Source organism: Lynx rufus, unplaced genomic scaffold (genome assembly GCF_022079265.1).
Source record: "Lynx rufus isolate CCGP_SWC_20201006 ecotype Redwood Valley unplaced genomic scaffold, mLynRuf1.p SCAF_5, whole genome shotgun sequence".
NCBI lineage: Eukaryota > Metazoa > Chordata > Mammalia > Carnivora > Felidae > Lynx > Lynx rufus.
The window spans coordinates 7475289-7497242 of record NW_025814867.1 but is presented as its reverse complement, the minus strand read 5'-3'; positions in this window follow the sequence as shown (position 1 = coordinate 7497242).

Below are 21954 nucleotides of genomic sequence, written 5' to 3'. Positions count from 1 at the left end.
CGGGGGTGCTGAAAGTCACCTGAGTGAAGTCTTCCTGCTCCCCGCCAGCACACGGCAGTGGGGGGGGGGCGCACATCAGCACGCGGTTGCCTTGGGAAGATGTGGACCCCCTCCAGCGCTCAGGCTGCCGCAGGGCCTTTGGGGATGCCCTCGCTTTTTTCCTTCCACCATCCCCACCCGTCCACAGCCCACTTCCCGGCATCGAGCTGACAGCAACAATTCTTTCTGCGATTGCTCCCAATTCTGAATTTTCTGCCCTGACCAAGTAGATCTCATCAGTGACATTTCTACATTTCCAGCAGTTTGGGCTTCCAGAAAGCAAACAAGGACCGAGCAGAGAGGCACTTCATCTCTGTGACACGCCCGGTGGCAATCGGGGACACAGGCAGTCCCGATTACTGCCCATCATGGCTGACAGAGTGCGGTGAGGAAGAGCCCCAAGCCCACAGGTTCCAGGCTTCCCTTCACTGACCCCTTTGCCAGGCTCCCCAGGCTGTGCGGATGAAGCGTCAGACCTCTGGCCAGCAGAGAGAGGTCCAGAAGTTCGCACCGGGCTTCCCTGGCCTTCAGTATCCCACTGCCAGAGCTGCTCTCTGAGGAGCACGCGTTCCCCTGAGCACGAGCCAAATCCGGCTAAACCGGGCCAGGCTTGGGAGGCCACGGGCCTCTGCCTGAGCCCTGCCTCTGCTCCTAACAGCCTCGGTAACCCTGGGAAAACCACTTAGCCTCTCTACCTCTGTGCAAAAGAGAGACTCGGTTTCCAAAAAGGGGCTCCCGAAGGTGTCTATCTCATCGGGGAGCGTGGGGTTCAACTGACATGAGCGGCCTGCAAACGTGTTCAAAGCTGTTGGGGCGGCACATGTCAAGGAAGTTATTCCAAAAAAAAAAAAAAAAAAAAAAAAGCTAATCCAGTCCCAAGTTCAAAGAGAAGCAGCCCCCAAGTCATTTCTTGGGTCTTTGGAAGACACAGGTCTAGACAGACGAGGCTCCTCTTGACATGGCTGAGTCACACACTCATGCATCGATGTGGAGTCACGTGTTCATTCCGCCTGCAGTTACCGAGGGCTGGCCACATGCCACACACAGTCTAGGTGCTGGGGGCCAATCTGAAGGTAGGGAGACTCCAAGAAATGTGACTTCTGTAACGCAGAGATGACAGATGAGAGATGATGATGCCCTGAGTGAATGAATGCAGCAGGAATGGAGAGAAGTGCATAGATCTGACTGACATTTGGGAAGCTGACGTGACAGAGTAAGAACTGGGGGACCGGGGGATGAGGGAGAGCGATGTTGGTAGGAGAAGACCTGAAATTAAGGATGCCTTCCATTTTCTGGTTTGGGCAAAGAGGCAGAAAATGGTACCACACACCGAGTAGGGGGCCCTGGGAGAGGAGCAGTTTGGGTAAAAGACACGATGAGTTCAGGTTTGGTCACGGAGAGTTTAAAGTCCCTGTGAAAAATATTCGTTAAAGACTAGGTCTAGAAATTGGGAAAGAAACATACAGATCAGGATGGATGGGACTATCCGCTGAGTTATCACCACACATGGACATACAGAGACGGAGGGTCTCTGCCCTCAGGAAGTTTACAGTCCAAGGGCGCCTGGGTGGCTCAGTCGGTTAAGCGTCCGACTTGGGTTCGGGTCATGATCTCACGGTTCATGAGTTCGAGCCCCGCGTCGGGCTCTGTGCTGACAGCTCGAAGCCTGGAGCCTGCTTCGGATTCTGTGTCTCCTTCTATCTCTGTTCTTCCCCTGCTTGCGCTCTATCTCTTTCCCTCTCTCAAAAATAAATAAAGATTTTAAAAAATTTCTTTAAAAGAAGTTTACGGTCTGAAGGAGGAGACAGACACAAGAGTTGATGCGTCACTTCTGCTCACAGCTTAGAGCTAGTTACATAGCGCCATCTGCATAATCCCTGTCACGCCGTGTAATTAACCATACTGTAACTAGCCACGAATAGTCGCATGACTCCATTTAACTGAAGGGAGACCAGGGGATATGGCGGAGCCACAGATACTGGATGAATACTCAACATTTCGGCCACAACTTTCGATCAGTGGTGACTTACAAACTCTCTCATTTATACCAAAAACAAACAAACCAAAACCCAAAACAAACAAACAAACAGACAAAACCCTTGGTTGGGAGAGTTAACAGAATAACCAGAAATATTAAAAATAAACTAGGACCTTGCCTAGGGGTGTCAGCTTTGGTCTTATAGATGCAAAACATTTCTTACCTCACATTCAATGTGTTAACAATCCTGACATATCCTTTTCCTTTCCATATTGTAAGTTTTGAGCTGCTCACATCGGGTTTTTGTTTTTCTTTCCTTTGGGACAAACTAATGGAATTCTGGCACTTGACCTTGATACTTACAAACTAACAACTGGTAAAAACAGATCCAAATAAGATGGAAAAATGTTCACCTCACCCTAGAGCTGCTGAAAAAAGATAGTAGCCTGCTTCATAAAAGTGTTATGCGGGGCACGGGGGGGGAGGCTCCGTCGGTTAAGTGCCTGACTTCGGCTCAGGTCATGATCTCGTGGTTTGTGGGTTCGAGCCCCGCGTCGGGCTCTGTGCTGACAGCTCAGAGCCTGAAGCCTGTTTCAGATTCTGTGTCTCCCTCTCTATGACCCTCCCCGTTCATGCTCTGTGTCTCTCTTTCTCAAAAATTAATAAACATCAAAAAAACTTTTTTAAAGTGTTATGCTATTTCTAACAAAGGACACTTGTAAGAAGCGTGAAGTTTAGTAATTGTTGCTATAGTCTATGAAATTTGTCCTTGACCTCTGAAAAGTCTAGAAGTATGCTTCGTCAATTAATTAATTATTAATTGTTAATTAGTTAATTACTAATTCTGTATCACATTGGTAAGAATATTTAAGTCAACATTCTGGGAGAGAGAGGTTGACTAGGAAGGTGAGATTTTAGAGTACACGGTATATGGTATAGAGTATCTTTTAAAATCTCCATAGTGCTCACTTTAACGCACCTGGAATTGACTCTTGTGTATGTTGTCAAGATGCATCAGATTCCTTTTTATTTTATTACATGGATAACCAGACCACACAGTATTTATTGAAAAGTCTTTCTTCTTCCACTGATTTTCGATGACTTTTCCTTATAAATGAGACACTGATATAAGAACGGGTCTGCCTCCAGACTCTCTCTTCTGTTCCACTGGAATATTTTTCTCTCCTTGTTTCAGTTCCAAACTGTCTTGACTGCTAAAGCTTTATATCAATCTTGATATCTGGTAGGGCAAGTCCTATACCTCGTTTTTCTTCTTCAGAACTATCTTGGCTCTTCTTAGCCCCTTGCAATTCCTTATAAACTCGACAGTTTGTCAAGTGTTGTAAAAGACATCTTCGGAATATACAAATTCATTTGGAATGTCTATATCTAGATATATCAACATAGATACAGATATTCTGTAGCAAGTAAATTGCAAGATTTATTTATTAATTCTAATTTGTCTATAGATTTCTTCAGCATTTCCTGTGCACATATCTTTAAAAATGTCCACTTGGCTTCTTTATTTCCTTTCTGGCTGAGAACTCCAAAACCATGTCAACGCACAGTGGTGATGGTGGGTATCTTTGTCCTGTTGTGGACCTCAAAGGTGACGCTTTTAACTTTTCACCACGGAAAGGGGTATTTGCTGTGGCTACCCATAGATACTCTTTATCAGATTAAGGAAGTTCTTTTTTTTATTATTAATTTTTTTTAATGTTTATTTATTTTTGAGAGAGAGAGACAGAGATAGAGTGTGAGTGGGGGAGGGGTGGACGGAGAGGGAGACACAGAATCCGAAGCAGGCTCCAGGCTCTGAGCCGTCAGCACAGGGGCCGACGCGGGGCTCGAACTCACAAACTGTGAGATGATCATGACCTGATCCAGAGTCAGACCCTTGGACTCTTAACCAACGGAGACACACAGGTGCCCAGGAAGCTCTTTGTTGTATAGATTTACTAGCTTTTTAATCACAAATCAATGCTGAATTTTATCCGCATCGAACTGACAGGAATAATACAGGAGTGCCAGTACCTTCTACCACTCAGGCACAGAGCTCCTTTCCCAGGGTCCAGGGGTTATGATGGCAGAGAAGAGGTGACTGCTAATCCCCTGGGATGGGGGGGAAGGAACCAGAGCTGCGTCTCCGAGGCCAACTAGCTGGGAATCTCAGAAAGGTTTTCACAAAGCAGGGGAGTCACAGGCTCAGACCCATGGTCTGGCTCCCAGAGTGCTAGCAGTAGGGAAACAATCTGGGAGGTTCCTCCTGACAAATCGTCAAACGCTACGGCTTCTATCATTTTTGAGCCACTTCGTCCTTGGCAAGAAACAACAGAAGATGATACCCAAACCCCAACTGCCCGGGTGGAGAAAACACGCTCCCATCCTCCCAGTGAGTGCCGACGGAGACATCTGCTGGGGTGCATCCCACAGAGTTCCGACCGTCTGGAAGGGCCGTGGAGTCGGATCTCACTGGTTGCACGTTCGTCTGCACCCCTTTGCCACGGATCCACGCATTTTCCTGAACATCAAAACTGAGGTGGAGTGAATGTGTGCCTCTCCTTGAATGAATGTCTTCTCTTGGCGTTGAGAACAGAATTGCCTTCTGAGGCAATTAGTTAACATGGGAATTTAGCTAAAACTTGAGTCATGTTTATGGGACAACGAGCTAATCTATAAACAGTCATTGCCCCACTAGAACACGGCGACTGAGTTACACTTCACATGGGTAACCTGAGCCCGACCAGCCCACCGGGCAGCTGTACTCAAACCGTCTTGTTCGCCCCAAAGATCTCATCGCTACGGATAGAGGAAGCGGTGTGGTAGCAAAGCAGAGATGCGGAGGGAGCCCCAAAGGGGGTTTATTCTGCGTAGCGTATTGAGCGTGTCCCTTCATGCAGGTTTTGAAGTTGTTGTTGGTTTTTAAAAGTTGATGGAGGGGCGCCTGGGTGGCTCAGTCGGTTAAGTGTCTGACTTCAGCTCAGGTCACGATCTCACCGTTCATGAGTTCAAGTCCCACATTGGGCTCTGTGCTATCAGCACAGAGCCTGCTTCGGATCCTCTGTCCCCCACCTCTCTCTGCCCCTCCCATGCTTGCGCTCTCTCTCTCTCTGTCTCTCTCTGTCTCTCTCTCTCTCAAAAAAATATAAATAAATAATTAAGTTTATGGAGAGAATTTTTATTAAGGCTTTACGGACTGGAGTTTTATTTCCCATCCACTTCTCAGTAGGCTCTGCAGAAATGATAGATGGACTTATCTATGGGGAAGCAGGGTTCAACCCAATTCAGTTTCAAAAAGTGGTCGTAGTTCGCACAGAATATACACAGCTCTGGGTTTGGTCTGTGGGAAATTAGGAAATGAACCTCATATGATTCCTGCCCGTTTTCCTTTCCCTCTCCTAGGGAGAGACACACAGAAGGGTATTTGATGTTCTTGACCAAGGGATCTGCACCCATCTGACCGAGAGCTCTGGAAACCTATTGGCAATTATTTTAAGATACGAAGGGACAGCGTCTGTCTTGACACTCCGTCCCTTACACTGGCTCACCCCAATTTCACAAGCGATGGGGTAAACCAAAGACAGAGAATGTTGACAGGATCACACTTCATTTTCAAATTTCTCACTCCGGCCCCTGCCCCGACCTGCCAAGGAGGTCAAGGTCAAAGAAGGCAAGAGCGGAGAGGAAGGTATTTAGGAGCCCACTGATGCTGCCTTTAAAATATACAATTTTATGGGGCATCTGGGTGGCTCAATTGGTTAAGCGCCCGACTCTTGGTTTTGGCTCTGGTCATGATCTCATAGTTTTGTGAGTTCAAGCCCTGCACCGGGCTCCATGCTGACAGTGTGGAACCTGATTCTCTGTCTCTCTCTCTCTCTCTCTCTCTCTCTCTCTCTCTCTGCCCCTCCCCCACTTTCACTCTCTCAAAGTAAATAAATAAACTTTAAAAATGACTAAAATAAAATATACAATTTTATGATGGTGGAAGTCCCCCCGTCCAGATGCAAATGTTGTAAGTGAATAAAACCAGAATACAAATTGTAGATAATTTGTGAGTAATACAAAGTTGAGTTCAAATTTTCCTTCAGTCACTTTTAAGCTACATTCTCCTGGGCTAGATACCGAAACTCACTAACCTCGATTTTCTTATCTGTAAGATGGGGAAGATAAAAATTAATCTCATAAGGTTAAGTGAGGATTAAATCTCTCACTTAAATGAATGAAATGAGACCTGGTATCTGTAGTTTACTTAGTCCCCAAGTCTGCTGGCAATTAAATATGGCAGACTTATTTCCATAAGTTCCATAGTTCAGGCGATCAATTTCCATAGTTCAGGCAGGAGAGAAAGACTGACCCCTCACTCCAAATTCCTCCTGCTGATGACCCTATTTGTTGTCTTGCCTCTCTGTGCACCTCACTTTGCCCCAGACAGGAAACAGCCACCTTCCCTTCATTCCTCAGATTAGCAATAGCCCAAACAGGTATGTATAATCTACTGCCTTACTGAAGGTTCTGCAATTACAGTGGGTAAGGAGTCAGAGAGAGGACATTTTGCTACACTCGGCTCCCTCTTACTCTAAGATCCTGTGCTGTTGATTTCTGGTCACCCCGACCTCCTCCCAACCTTGTTGCCCTCTCCTCCTGGCTTTGTTCTGGTGTGGATAAGCCCCTCCCCGTTTCCCAGAGTGCCCACGCCAACCTAACGCATATTACAGACTTTAAGTGGTTAATTGGGAAAAGTGAAAGGTGACTGGAGGGACAGGAAACATCAAAAATAGAGTATTTGACATTTTACTATTCTTCACTCATCGCCCCCACAATCCATCCGTTGATGTCTTTTCCCTGGGACACTGCTTACCAGCACCCTCCTCGTCACGATTTTCTCCTTCTCAGAGTTTCTTCTCGTCCTCAGGAGCCCCCAGACCTCCCTGTTGGAGGGCAATTCCTAAATTTGGTGCTTTGTTTCTCAGAGCAATTAATTCTCCTTCTGTTCTACTTTCCCAAGTCCTTCCATTTCACAACCATAAAACCCATGTTTTCCTAAACATAAGGGTTCCTTTGTTTATACTCATTTTATTTATTATCCCTTTACAGCCATTATACTGGGGCTTCTTGGCGAAATGGAGATAATCATGCATGTTAAGTCTGCCATATTTAATCAAAAGCTTAAAGCTTCATGTTTCTAGATCCCTTGTACATTACCAGAAATCTGAAATAACATTTGATCACTTCCTGGAAGTCCTACAGGCTTTGGAGAGACCAGCATATTTGATGTTTAGTATGAGGGCGGCTTCTTCCTGGTGATACAGAAGAATATACTGTATCCCTTTGCATAAATATCTCCAAATCATATTATAGGACATGATGGCTTTCACCCGCCCAGGAGGCTCTGGCTCTTGTCAGCTCAGCCACCCACAGAGTCAGTGGGTTGCTACTTTGCCATGTGACATGGGGTGAGCTTCACTTTTGAACCCCTGAGCCCTGGTCCCTATTTCCGGTGAGCCAGTAGAAGTCAGGGGCCTCTTCTCTTCCCATCTTCTCTGGGGTGAACTCCTGGGAAGTCCTGCCCGCTAGTCAGAAGAGGATTGACCCAGAGTCTAAAGACTGGGATTCAAGTTCCAACCTTGGCACTGACCAAAGGTGGGAACTTGAGCAAGTCACATGATCTCCCTGTGCCTTGGTTTCCTTGCTTGTGAATGGAGGCTTATGGATCTCACAAGAATTTTGTGAGAAGCAAATGGATGAAATATGTGCCTGGCATATAGAAAGCGTTCAGCGGATAGTGATCTGGATAGGGGTGCCTTGGTGGCTTAGTCGGTTAAGGCATGCGACTCTTGATTTTGGCTCAGGTCATGATCTCTCGCGTGGATTGCGAGATCCATGCTTAGCACGGAGCCTGCTTAAGATTCTCTCTCTCTCTCTCTCTCTCTCTCTCTCTCTTCCTCTCTCCCCCTCTGTCCCTCTCCCCCTATTCATGCTGTCTCTAAAATAAAAAAAAATTTTTTTTATTCTCCATGCAAGTTTATTAAAACTTACAACTGCCTTGTTACCTGTTACAGAAATGAATCCACTAAGTTTTATTCCTTAATTAAGACGGTGAGCTTTTAAATTGATGGTCTTTTCTCTTTTCTATTGACGATAGAGCCCTAAAATTTGCATCACCATCTAATTAGGTTACTTGAGTAGGTTTGAGCAGATTTCTCAAACCTTAATGCTCTGGCTAATCATACAGGGATCTTGCTAAAATGGAGATTCTGACTCAGTAGGCGTGGGGTGGTGTAGAACATGCTGCCACAATGTGTGGGTTATGGATCTTGGCTGCAGTTGGCATCCCCCAGTCACAGAGCTTCAGGCTGTGCCCAAAGTCTGCATCTCTTACCTGCGCCCCATTAGTCAGAAGAGCTGCAGGTAAGAGGGAGGAAAGCAGACGGAGAGTTTAGGAGAGCTAGAGAATAGAGGAGAAGGGTGGTGTGGTGAGAAGGGCCCGATATGGGTGTCAGGTAGATTTGGGGTTAAAGTCTAGCCCTGCCACTGGCTAGTTTGACGACCTTTGGCAAATTCATGTAAGCTCTTTGAGGCTGACTTTTCTCAGCTTTAAAACAGGCATGGGGATCACCTGGATGGCTCAGTCAGTTGGTTTCAGCTCAGATCATGATCTCGGAGTTCATGGGTTTGAGCCCCATGTCAGGTTCGGCACTGACAGTGCAGAGCCTGCTTGGAATTCTCTCTCTCCCTCTCTCTCTGCTCCTACCCCGTCTCTCTCTCAAAATAAATAAATAAACTTAAAAAAAAACAATAATAATAAAATGGGTATGATAATCCCCGCCTCACAAGATTGTCATGAAACTTAAACATCATGTTCACATACCACTGTCACTGTTTCAGCAAGATGTTCCTTACTGTTCTCCTCTGGCCACATTTGATCCATCCAAAATACATCTCAGATAGGCACCTGCCTCTTCTCCCTTACTCTCCTACTTCTTTTACTGCCCACCTGCTCCCTCCACAAGGACCCAGTTCCGTCTTGCCCCGGTCCCTTGGGGAGGACTGGTAAGACCTAATCTCAACTTCTTTCTAGGAGGGGTAGAGATTCTATGAGACCAGTAAACACACTCTTGATAAAAACTGATGGCCCCTCTTAGCAAAAGTTCAATATAAAAGTTCTCAACACCAGTAAGAGTGAGATCGAATATAGGCACTGAGAGTAAACACCCTTCTCCTAAAATGTAAATGACCCTAGATATGGAAAGTCCCAGTAAACTGTGGCCCCCTACACTTGTCCTTTCCCTTTTAGTCCCAAGCCATTACCACACTTAAGAATGGAATATGCAACGTTCTCTCTCTCTAATTCCAAGGTTTGCTTATTCCGAGGTTTGCTTAACACTTTCCTGCATGTTCTCTTTCTTAGCATCTTTTTGTGAGTCAAGACTTTGTTGAGTTAGGGCCAAGCTAGCAAAAGGAGCTCAAAGCTATATTTGCCAGCAAAACACCATCAGCTGTTGTCTACAGAATCATGTGCTTGAGCAGAAATACCAGAATGCCGACTTAGCACGGCACAGTCCATTCCCAGTGATCTGTAAATGGATTAACCACTTTGAAGAACTTTCCTGCTGACCCCAGCATTTTCTGTTTTCCTTCCATCTAGCCAGGTTCTAGGACAGTGCAGGAGCAGGAACAAGGCTAAGACCACAGAGCAGAGACTCACGGAAGCCGTGCCAAGGGCATGCATTCTTGATAAGCAGCAAGGAGACTTGGTGTGAACGCAAATACATAATTAGCACCTTCTTCTTGACATGATGTATTTTCGGGACAATAGTTCAGAAGCAAAACTACAAAACTGCCTTCATTCAAATTTAGAAGTTTAATGTTAAAATGGGTGATGCCGTTTTGCTAAACTAAAACGTGGATATTGGTTTAAGAATAGAAAAATGTATTTGTGAAGTTGGTTTTTTTTTTTCTACCTGTCGGCCTATTCTAATTTTCTTTTTGAGCATGCTGAGTCATTGCTTTCTTCTTTTAACAACGATCTATTATTATAACGAAACAATCGATAAAATTGTGCAGTCTAAAATAATGAGAACTTACTGAAAATCTTCCCAGCTACTGCTACTAAGCTGCTCTGAGTTGATGGCATAAAACCAAGATCTGTACAGGGTTTTTACTTTCTATGAGTGTATTTCCACCTGCTGTGATCCAGGTCTGAGTTCGGCTTGTCTATCACACAGTGTTGAAGGAGGACCGAAGGCTTCTTTTCTCTTTCCAACCCACCACCAACTTTCTAAAACTCTTTGTTGTATGTGGCTTGTTCAGCACAGTCTATTGTCATGTGGCTTTTACTTGCACAATGTCTTGGTCCCATAATATTGTTCTGTTCTCTTCTCATTAGCCCGAGAAGCGAAAGACAGGAAAGTAGTCGGTACATCATTCTTCTGCAATACTTTTTATTATGTCAGATCAGAATCTCAGTTTGCAAAATGACTTATGACTCTGAAACCTTCTTGTATAACAATGCTTTCAATTGCACACAACCTCTGCTGAAGAGAAAATTTGTCTTTATAACACGAGTACAATGCTAATTATAAGCCAACTGTCGTCATTTTGATAACACCAACCTGAAGCTTCCAGAGAGGCTTAGCAACACATTAAAAGTTCACTGCTGTCACTTCAAGACAGGGATCACTCGGTACCAACATAACTGTCAACACATCTCAGGAACTGCAGGGCAGAAAGCTGGTTTTGACTGTGAGTGTATCATCCACGTGACTTTCGAGAACGTAACATTTTCAAGAAGGTTGTCTTTTGAAAAAAGAAATTTTTAAAATTCTCCTAACATTATTCCATCCACAGGTACTGATGTGTCGTAAACACTGATGTCTGTCATCTTCATTGTTCAGCAGAGGAAATAGGCCAGGGGAGGAGAGAGGTGACTGACTCAAGGGCACACATGATGTGGCTGGAACTCAGACCTAGCACCTTTCCCACCCCACCCAGCCTTGTCTCTATGTTGTTTTGGATCTCATGCCCTGTGAAGCAAGGGTGATCTCACTAAGGTCAAATATACAAAATGATGGTGTTAGAAGATACTTATTTGGTTTTAATTCAGGGTTTATATACATACATATATGTGTGTGTGTGTGTGTGTGTGTGTATTTATATATATTCTGTGTCTCCTTAAAAACATGGAAACTTGGAATTCCAAGTTAACACTATCAATTCATGGAGAATAATTTTGTTTCTACGCTGCAATCAGAGCTCCCTCTAATGGCTATCTATTTGGACAGCAAATTCTTGGGAAAATGAAATACCCCTGTTCTTTTAGAACCAAGGACTTTTTTTATTATTGTTGTGTAACGAGTCCTTATTTGCCTTCGCAATTAGATTTTCTGTATCCATTTCAATCTACAAGTTCTAGAAATCTGCAATTTTCCAATCTCTGAAAACCGTATCAGTATAAGTGAAAACAAAACTTATTTGATGTAATGTTTAATTTTACATATCAGCTGGATTGGGCTACAGAATGCTGGTATTTGGCCAAACATTATTTTGGGTGCCTATGGGTGTTTGGGGGTGAATTTAACATTTGAATAGTAGACTGAGTAAAGTAGATTGCTCTCCCTAATGTGAATGGGCCTCAACCAATCAGTGAAGGCCTACATGGAACAAATAGGCGCTCTCAAGTAAGAGAACTCCTGCCTGGATGCAGATTTGACTGCCTTCTGGGTTGAACTGAAACATTGGCTTTTCTTGGGTCTTGGGCCAGCATTTGGGCTGAAACTTATACCGTCAGTTTTCGGGCCTTCAGACTCAGACAAGAACTACACCATCAGCTCTCCTGAGACTCTGGCTTACGGCCACAGGTCTTGGAACTTCTCAATCTCTATAATTGTGTGAGCCATTGATATGTGTATACACACACACACACACACACACACACACACACACACACAATCCCTTGGTTCTGTTTCTCTAAAACACTTGACTTCAAGGTGGTTTTGAAAAACATAAAAATTCAAAAATGTTTGGATCCTTCTCTTACAGGCAGTAACAGTGTAAAGTTGCTCTCCTTGAAGCATCTATCTTCCTGCCATCATAGATGGTTTTGACTAATTCATTGTCAAGTCTTGCTCACAAGTGAGGAGCACAAAAAAAAAAAAAAAACAAAAAAAACACTGAGATCTGTGATCACTGCATTTTAGAAGTACCACATAAAAACCATCATAGATGGTTTTGACTAATTCATTGTCAAGTCTTGCTGACAAGTGAGGAGCACAAAAAAAAAACAAAAAACAAAAAACAAAAAAAAAACACCGAGATCTGTGATCACTGCATTTTAGAAGTACCACATAAAAAGAATATAAAATATAAAAATATATACAATAGAGGCAATATCAACTCTAGCGATACTGCATTTTATTTACATTTAGTGTCATATTTTATCAGGTCTTCACAGCAATCCTGAGAGAAAGAGCAAATATCCTGAGCTCAATATGCAGATTCATAACTTGATCCCCCAGAGAGTAACTGACTCTAACACTGTGCCTTTTCCATTATAACCACATCACTCTGAGTCTTTCTCCGCCACAAACCATTAAGACAGCATCTCCAGTCATTCCTCTAACCACATAGGCTATTGACGATTTTTAATCCAAAATGTGCTACCCAATGGCTGTTTTCTGGCTGATTTGGTTCAACAGCCCAGAGCACAACGTAAAAAATTCCAAGCTTAGGGTTAGAATTTCTGTTTAGAACAAGTGACTTTCCTCCATTGAATGGGCATTGAATATACCTGGTCACTGTCTAAGTAAGTGATTAGGATCTCCTATAAGTGATTTGGATCCGAAGTGATTTGGAGACTGGATAAAACAGTTAAATTGTACCTCCCCAACAAAAATGAAACTTCCTAGAAGTCAGGAAGCATATCTTAGTCATCTCTGTCCCCCAGAGCCTTTGTGCAGAGCAGGTGCTCTAAAAACACTAATTGTATAAATAAATGAATACTTAAATAATAATTATTATTACCATCTGGTTATCATTTTGCGTGCACCTACTAGATGTCAGGACCTTTAATAAACAGTTTACATTTATTACTTGGAATCTTTTCAACCATCCTCTTGAGAGGATAATATTTTTTTATTATACAGATGAGGAAACTGAGACTCAGAGAAATGATGTTCTCAGGGTCTCACAGATGAAAGTCATGGTGCTGAAACCAATCCCTCAACTGCTTGGTTCCAAAGCCCACATAGTCTCCACACCACCCTGAAAGTTGCCCACCACTGATGAGGGAAAAAAAGGCAACTTCCAAGCCCATAGAAAGTATATCAGTAGCATCATGTTGGTATATAATCTTCAGAAATGACCAAATAATTCATGGTTTGGGACCAGGGCCCTCCTAACTGATCTCAGTATCCTGGACAGCTCCTCCTTCTATGTCATCTGCTGCATTTGAATAAGGAGAGCATAAGGGCTGGAAGAAAAGCACACAGAGCTGGAAGAACAAGAAGAAGGTTAGGTATGCACTCTGGAATGTAAAAACGTCACTCATGAGAGTGCCTGGCTGGCTCAGTCAGAAGACCATGTGACTTTGATCTTGGGGTTATAATTTTGAGCCCCATGTTGGGGCCAGGAGCAGAAGGAGGGTCTGTTCCCTTTCCCAGTTGTGTGCCCCAGGCCTGTGCTGGCTCACCTGGTCTGAGTGCTCTTAGAGATGATGGCTGTTCTCAGATGGTTGGTCTCAGAACTACTTTATAATATAAAAAGGAAAGTCTTTGTAAGACTTACTATTTGATTTCTAGACTTTAATAACAATCTGTAGAAGTCTAGCTTTATTTAGAAACTGATATACATCTTCAATGTTTATTTTCTAAGAGCTTTTTTCTTGTTTCTAATCCTTCCCTTCTAAGTCACCTTTTAGCTACAAAGGTTATAATCATCAGCAAAGGTCAATAAATTTTCACTGCATTCCAGATAACATCAATACCTTGAGAAAGAATTTGGCAGGAAGAGGACCTTTCCTTCCTGGAGAAGGAAATTCACAAATTAGCTTTTTTAAGGTCATGTTAGACAATTAAGATAAATTGCTACTGATACATATTAGAGGGTTGACCACTGAGTGAATACATATCGATGGTATTCTTAAAAACAATATTTTGCATCTTTCCTAATCTACTCTTATAAAATGAGCAAACTCTGAGACAGCATATCCCAACCTGTGCTCCATGGAGTATCAAGAGATGTTATGTGTAAAAAGGATTCTGTGGTCAAATCACTTTAGGAGATACTGTAGAAACTTGTTTGCTTGGAAAGGTAGAATCCTTACCAGAGTTTCCTAATATGCTACTCGGAACTATTACTCCCCATAAATGGAATGCAGTTTGTCGTGCATTAGTCAGGGCTCTCCAGGAAAAAGAACCAATGAGGTACATATATATGAGAGGAAATAAATTATGAAGAATTGGTTCACAGGATTGTGAAGGCTTAGAAGTCCCAGGATCTGCTGTCTGCAGGGTGGAGACCCAGGGAAGCCAGTGGTTTCATTCAGTCCAAGTCCAAAGGCTTGAGAACCAAGGGAGCAGATCATGTATATCACAATCTGAGGGCCTGAGATGAGATGAGATGTCCCAGCTCAACCGTGAGGTAGAAAAAAGAAGGGCAAACTCCTTCTTTCCCTGTCTCTGGTTCTTTCCGAGCCTTCAACAAAACGGATGGTGCCCACCCACGCTGGGAAGGGCAATCTGCTTTCCTGAGTCACCAGTTCAAATACTAATCTCACCCAGAAACACCCTCACAAAAACGCCCAGAAATAATGTTGAAACTGGACACTCCATGATCAGTCAGCATAACACATAAAATTAGTTTTTTGCCCCAAACTATTCAATCACAGAACCAGTCTATTAAAATTGAGTGAGGTGAAAGGCAGGCATTTTTCAAATACCTTTGAGAAGGGTGTTTTGGTTCCTTGAATTTTAATGAATTTCTTCTCAGCCCACAGCCTCATTGGCATTGTATTGGTGCTCTGGCAAAGCACCGAAACAAATTCGATAAATGTTGGCTAAACACGTTCTCTTCCTAATCCATCAGGTTGCCAATTGGCAGTGAATTCTATTTGACAACATCAATTACCTTGGTATTTTTCTTCAGTCTGATGAAAGCTTGCGCCACATTTTTGGCCTGGGGCGCAATCATTATTTAAGCTCTCTGTGGACCACTCAGAAAACACTTGGTGTTCTCTTTTCCACTTGGTCAGTTTCTGCCTTTATGTTCATTGTTCCTTTCTTCTGCGTTTCTTTGGATTACCTGTTTACTTTTGAACATTTGAGTAAAGTGTTTATTTCACTTACTTTCATTCTTTGTTTTTTTCTTGAAATTAGAGTTTAAGGCTACTTAGCTGTATCCCTTATGATTTGTAGTATTTTTATTGTTTTCTCAAAACACTGAAATTTTGGTTTCTATTTCCTCTTTGACCAAAAATTGTTTGAGAGAGATATGATGGTGGTGGTATTTTTTTTTTTTTTACTTTAAAAAAAATTTTTTTTAGTAGGCTCGACCCTCACTGTGGGGATCCAACCCATAATCCCTAAATCAAGAGTCACCCGCTTCACCAACTGAGTCAGCCAAGCACCCTCCTTTTTTAATTTTTAAATTTTATTTGAGAGAGAGAGAGCGGGGGGTGGCAGGGGAGGCAGAGAGAGAGAGAATCTTGAACAGCCTCCATTCCCAGTGTGGAACCCTACACAGGACTCAATTCCACGACCCTGGGATCATGACCTGAGCTGAAACCAAGAGTCCAGTGCTCAACCAACTGAGCCACCCAGGCTTTAAATTCTTAATTTTATTTTTAGTAGGCTGTGGTGGTATTTTTAAATTGGAGGAGTGCCCGGGTGGCTAGTTGGTTAAGTGTCAGACTTCGGCTCAGGTCATGATCTCACAGTTTGTGGGTTCAAGCCCCATGTCCGGCTCTGTGCTGACAGCTCAGAGCCTGGAGCCTGCTTTGGATTCTGTGCCTCCCTCTCCCTCTATTCCTCCCTGCTCGCTCTCTCTCTCTCAATCTCTCTCTCTTTCTCAAAATTAAATAAGCATTAAAAATTTTTGATAGATAAATAAATAAATAAATAAATAAATAAATAAATTGGAGAAGGAAAAGGTCTTTCTGGGTTTCATCATTATTAATCTTTTTCTTTTTTTCTTTTGCTTTTTTTGTTTCTTTTGCATTGTGGAACTTAGGGATTGTTTTCCAGCTTTAGTAAGGTATACTTGACAAATAAAATGCAAATTATCTTTAAAGCATACAGTGTGATAATTGGTATATGTATACATTGTGAAATGACTTCCACAATCAAGCTAATTAATATCTGTTACCTCACAGAGTTAATTATCCCCTCTTTTTTTTATGAGACTGTTTGAGATCTATTATCTTAGCAAATATCAAGTCTACAAAACAGTATTATTAATTATAGTCATCATGTAGTACATTAGATCCCCAAAATTTATTCGTCTTGTAACTGGAAGTTTGTATTGGCTAACATCTCCCTAGCTTCCCCACCCTCCAGGCCCTGGCAACCACCATCCCACTCCGTTTCTATGAGCTCGATTTTTTTTCCCACATATAGGTGATCCCACAAAGTATTTATTTGTCTTTCTCTGTGTGGTTTATTTCTCTTAGCATCATGGCCTCCAGGTTCATCCATCTTGTCACAAATGGCGGGATTTCCTTCTTTTTATGGTTGAATAATATTCGTGTGTGTGTGTGTGACATTTTTCTATACATCCATCCATGGACACACACTTAAGTTGTTTCCATATCTTGGCTACTGTGAAGAATGCTGCAACAAACAGGGGAGTACACATCTCTTTGAGATGGCGATTTTGTTTCCTTTGTATATATATTCAGAAGTGGGAATGCCAGATCATATGGTAATTCTATGTTTAATTTCTTGAGGAAGCTCCATACTGTTTTCCGGAGTGGCTGTACCAGTTCACATTCCCACCAACAGTGCACAAGTTTTCCCTTTTTTTTTTGCAACCTCACCGATATTTGCTATCTCTTATCTTTCTGAGAATAGACATCTAACAGGTGTGAGATAATATCTCATTGCGGTTTTGATTTGCATTTCCCTGATGATTAGTGATGGTGAGCATCGTTTCATGCACCTGTTGACCCCCTGTATGTGTTTAGGAAATGGTCAATTTTCTTGATCTTCCATAGTCACCTATAGTTTCAGGAATAATATCTGTCAATTACATCCATAGTGACAACTACATCTATCTCACTAATTGTGTTACTAAGATTTCTATACTCTGGCTTATTTCTTCTGCCTACTTGTTCTGTTACGGACTGAGAGAAGTCAAAGCCATCTACTATACTTTGATCATTATTTGCTTTCATATCCTGTAGTTTCAGTGTAAGAAATGTTAACGTTATATTGTTTTGTGAGTAGATATTCACTACTTTTGAATCAAGCCCACACTACTGTTATATAAAAAGCACTAGTCTCACTTAACACTCTTTGGCATGAACTAATATTCTTGTTTGATATTGAGATCGTGACAGTGCTGGTCTTTTCTCAGTCGAGGTGGGGACCTGTTTCAGTGTAACTTTGCCCTTCCTTTTATTTTTAGTTTTTCTGAATCGCTCTATTTTCGATGTTTTGCTGGTATAGTTTGCTTTGTGGTTTAATCTGAAAATATGTTTTAATAGGTGATTTGAACCTATTCACATTTAGTAATATAAGAAGTATACCGGGCCTTTGCTCTATTTTATTACTAAACCTTCTTGAGTTTTGCAGTTTGCAGTTGTTAATTGTTGGTGTGTATTTCTTCCCCAGAAGGTTTGTGGGAAAGATGAGGTGACAGTGGTCTGACCTTGCCCCTCCCTTCTCAGGGATGCCTGAGGCCGTTTTGACTCCGGCTGGAACTTACAAACGTTCGCTGATGGAATTTACTGATTAAAAGGAAAACGAGGTTGTGTTGGAGAAGGTCATGGAGAGATTAGAACTGCGGGCTGACCCCTGAGCTGGACCTGGGCACTCAGAGTTCCTCACCCCCCACCCCCGTCCTCGGAATGCGCTTCTCTGTGCATTTCCCGCTCCCAGACGCTGCGCCAAGAAATAGCGAAGTGGTATTGAGGACACCTGCAGGGTATGTGTGACCAAACCCAACTAAGGCCTCTCTCTGTGTACTTTTAAGGTTTGGCAAGCGGGCGCAAAAAAATCCGTTCGTTTTGCTGCCTACCAAGACAAGCCTCATTCGTAAGTTTCCTTCCGTATTAAAGCAGCCACCTACCAGCCTGGAGTGGCTGGCGTACCTCTTGCTTTCTCTTCTCTCCTTGCCCTCTGCATTCAGGGCCCAGTGTCACATTACACCTGAGAAGCTCCCAAGGGGGTTGCAAACCAACGGGGTGTTACAAGGTTGCTTTGTACAGAGTAATTGCTTTTTATTTTCTGCTTTTTCTTTTGGACAGCTCACATTGTATCTCCTCCCTTGGGTTTTTGTATTTCTGCTTGGGAATCTCCCTTCATAGGGGCAATTTGTTTTTTTAAGAGTTTGTTTTTTCCTTGGGATGCCTGGGTGGCTCAATCGGTTACATGTTCAACTTAAGCTCAGGTCAAGATCTCAAGGTTCGTGAGTTCCAGTCCCGCATCCGGCTCTGTGCTGACAGCTCAGAGCCTGGAGCCTGCTTGGGACTCTGTGTCTCCCTGTCTCTCTGCCCCTCCTCTCTCTCTCTCTCTCTCAAAAATAAGTAAACATTAGAAAAAAATTTTTAAAGAGGTTTTTTTTTTTCTTTTAACTCAAGACAAAATATTTGGTTAAAATGTTCATTTTATTTTAAACAAAATATTGTTAATCTGATAAATTCTGTTGATTTTTTAAATTATTTTATCTTTCCATGATTCTTGGTCAACTACTTTTTATTATCCTCAGCATTGACTAGTTGGATTCTCCTGTCTGTTTTTGGGAAGTTCCCATTTTTGTTGTTTAGTTTTTAGGGTGGTCTTTTGTTTGTTTCATTTTTTTGTTTTGGTGTTTTCTGAGATTTGCCTTTGCTTGCTTTCCATCATGCATTTTCTTTGTTGATGTTCTTTAGAATCAAAGATCATGTATTTTCTAATAATAAAAAATTTAGCCCTCTGCCTGATGTGTAAGTTTCTACCATGCATTGTCACTACCTTTGCTCTCCCACATAGTCTCCATTCAGTCCCCAACCCCACTTCCCAGATCCTTCAGCCCCTGATACGTGCAAGAAATGCCCTTGTGCCAGCCCTGATCTACAGGAAGTGCATTGTTGACATCCACTACCAGAGGGACACCTTTCTACTCACTTCTCTCTCTCTTTTTTTTTAAGTTTATTTATTTATTTTGAAGGGGGGGGGGGCAGAGACAGAGGGAGAGAGAGAATCCCAAGCAGCCTGATGCTGCTCAAACTCACCAACTGTGAGATCATGACCATTCATGACCGATAATGACTGATCATGACCCATCATGGCAGAGCCGGAGTCGGATGCTCAACCAACGGAGCCATCCAGGCGCCCCTCTACTCACTTCTCTCCAGCAGCCTCTGTGCTGATTTCGGTTGCCTTCGCAGCCCCAATTTCTTGAAATTAGATCTTACTTGTCTCTTTTATCTGCTTAGGTGATATTTAACACGTTCCCCCCTCATCCTTTGTTCTCATAATACACAAGAGAAGATTACCATCTCATGCAAACAAGTTCATATTGGAACTGCAGGTATATTTTTCTTTAAGGAGATTTATTTTGATTTTTTTTTTCTTTCTCAGAAGTTCCTGAGTAGAAACCCAATTATGTGGCTCTCATAGAAGACTTGGCTTTCTCTCAAAACAAAACAAACACAAAAGGGTTGGCTCTCTCTTTGGGAAGGGAGCAAAGTCTTCCCATTACCCTCCATCTGAAATTGAGCAGGCATTGCTAGGAATATCAACCAGGACTTGCTTTAACGTCCCTGGACCTCACTTTCTTCATTCAGGTGTTGGAGATTACTCAGGAACAACAAAGCTTTAATTCTTTTTTCAATATTACACATTAGTCCGATACATGAATTTCCATTAATTAACCTGACAAGTTTTACTAATGAAATTCAAGTCAAGAAATCTTGTTTTCTTTATTTTTTTTTTAATTTTTGAAGTTTATTTTTCCTTGAGAGAGAGAGGGTATGCACAGGCAGTGGAGTAGGGACAGAGAGAGAAAAAGAGAGAGAATCACAATCAGTCCAGGGGCTCAAACTCCCAAACCTCAAGATCATGACCTGAGCCAAAGTCAGATGCTCAACCAACTGAGCCACCCAGGTGCCCCCAAGTCAAGAAGTCTTTATTCAAGACTGAAGGTAGAATGAAGAATAACCTTTCAAGGGAAATGAGAAAGACCCTGCCTTTTATTATATGGAATGTTTATAAATACAGTGATTTTTATTGGCTCTGTCTTCATGAAAAAAATCCGTAACTACAATTCCAGATAAGCATGGATGTTCCCTTCCTCAGTCATCTACATCTATCATGTGCCTGGTCTCATGAAGGGTATCAGGTTACCCAGATTACAATTATAGAAATATCAATAAAGAAGTGAGCAACGTCCAGGGTGCATCCCAAGTCCTGTGCGATCCGGCACGTTACCCAAATATAGCCCTTTCTTCAAAACCCAACAACCTACTATCTCCCCATGTTCCCTTCCACAGATGGATGAAGAATCAGGCATCCTCTTATACTTCATCGTACATTCTTTGTACCATCACTCACATACTTAATTTCTTTCCTGCCACCTGCCACAGACCTAAAAGAACAAACACACTCGATAAAGTAGAAAACTATAAGTATATAACAGTTGAGTCCTGGAAAACTCAGAAAAGCAAACTGAAGAAGAAAGTTAAAGCACGAAGATGCAGACTGTTACTCCTCAGAAGGGGAACGTGGCAGGGACAGTTTATTGTTCATCACAATCAGGTTTTCTTCTTGGGCACGCATCTAACTCACCTTCCCCAGCCTCTGGGTTGCAAGAGCTGTGGTCAGTGTCTGGAGTCAGGCAAGGTGGCAAAATCCAGAACCTCAGGGGATGGCAGGTCAATACGGAAGTCAAGAAAGCCAGGGTCGGGTCTGCTGGGTTCAAATCCCAGCTTCACTCCTGATTAATTACGGAACCTTGAGTGACTTATTAATGTCTCTGGGCTGATTTATTTCTTCTTCTATAAAACTTGGATAACAAAGCTATGTGTCTCAAAGGGCTGTGTGAAAATTAAATACAGCCAAAGTTCGGTATCTGGCCCATAGTAAGCCATCAATAAATGATGACTTTTTTTGTTTTTAAATTAAGATGAACGAGACAGATGATGGAGCATACCTGGGGAGAATAGGCTGTGGCCCAAATCAGGAGCAAGGCCGGAAAGTGTGAGAAGCAGGGTTTTGGCCAGTACAAATTCCCATGTGAAGCTGGGGCCTCTGATCTTTGGTCTTGCTCCAAAGAGCAGACCACGTAGGAGCAGCATGTAGGAGCAGGTCAGCCACTTCCACGGGGGAGGGGACAGCAACAGCGGGAATCACCCGTCCCTGAGGGAGGGAACCCCAAGGGCTGGCGGCCTCGGAGGCGGACACCAGGCAGCATCAGCTCTCTGAGATTTACCGGGAAAAGAGGGCTTGCCCATGTGTCAGAATCTCGGGTCCTCTAAATGTCAGCTATGTGACTTCTGGGCGGGTCTCTGGACCTTCTTTTCTTCTCATCTAAAATATGATGTTTAAAGAGCTTGAAGTATGACTAAGTAAGGTAGCCTATCAGCTTATGAAATACCTGATAGGGCGTAGCTCAGTAAATCCTTAACACATGTCAGTGAAAGGGGAGAAATGGTGGCTATATGGTCTGTGCTGATGGGTAAGTGGCTCGGCCGGGCATGGGAACGATCGGTTTGTTCTGAAAACCACATTCGGAAGCATTACTCA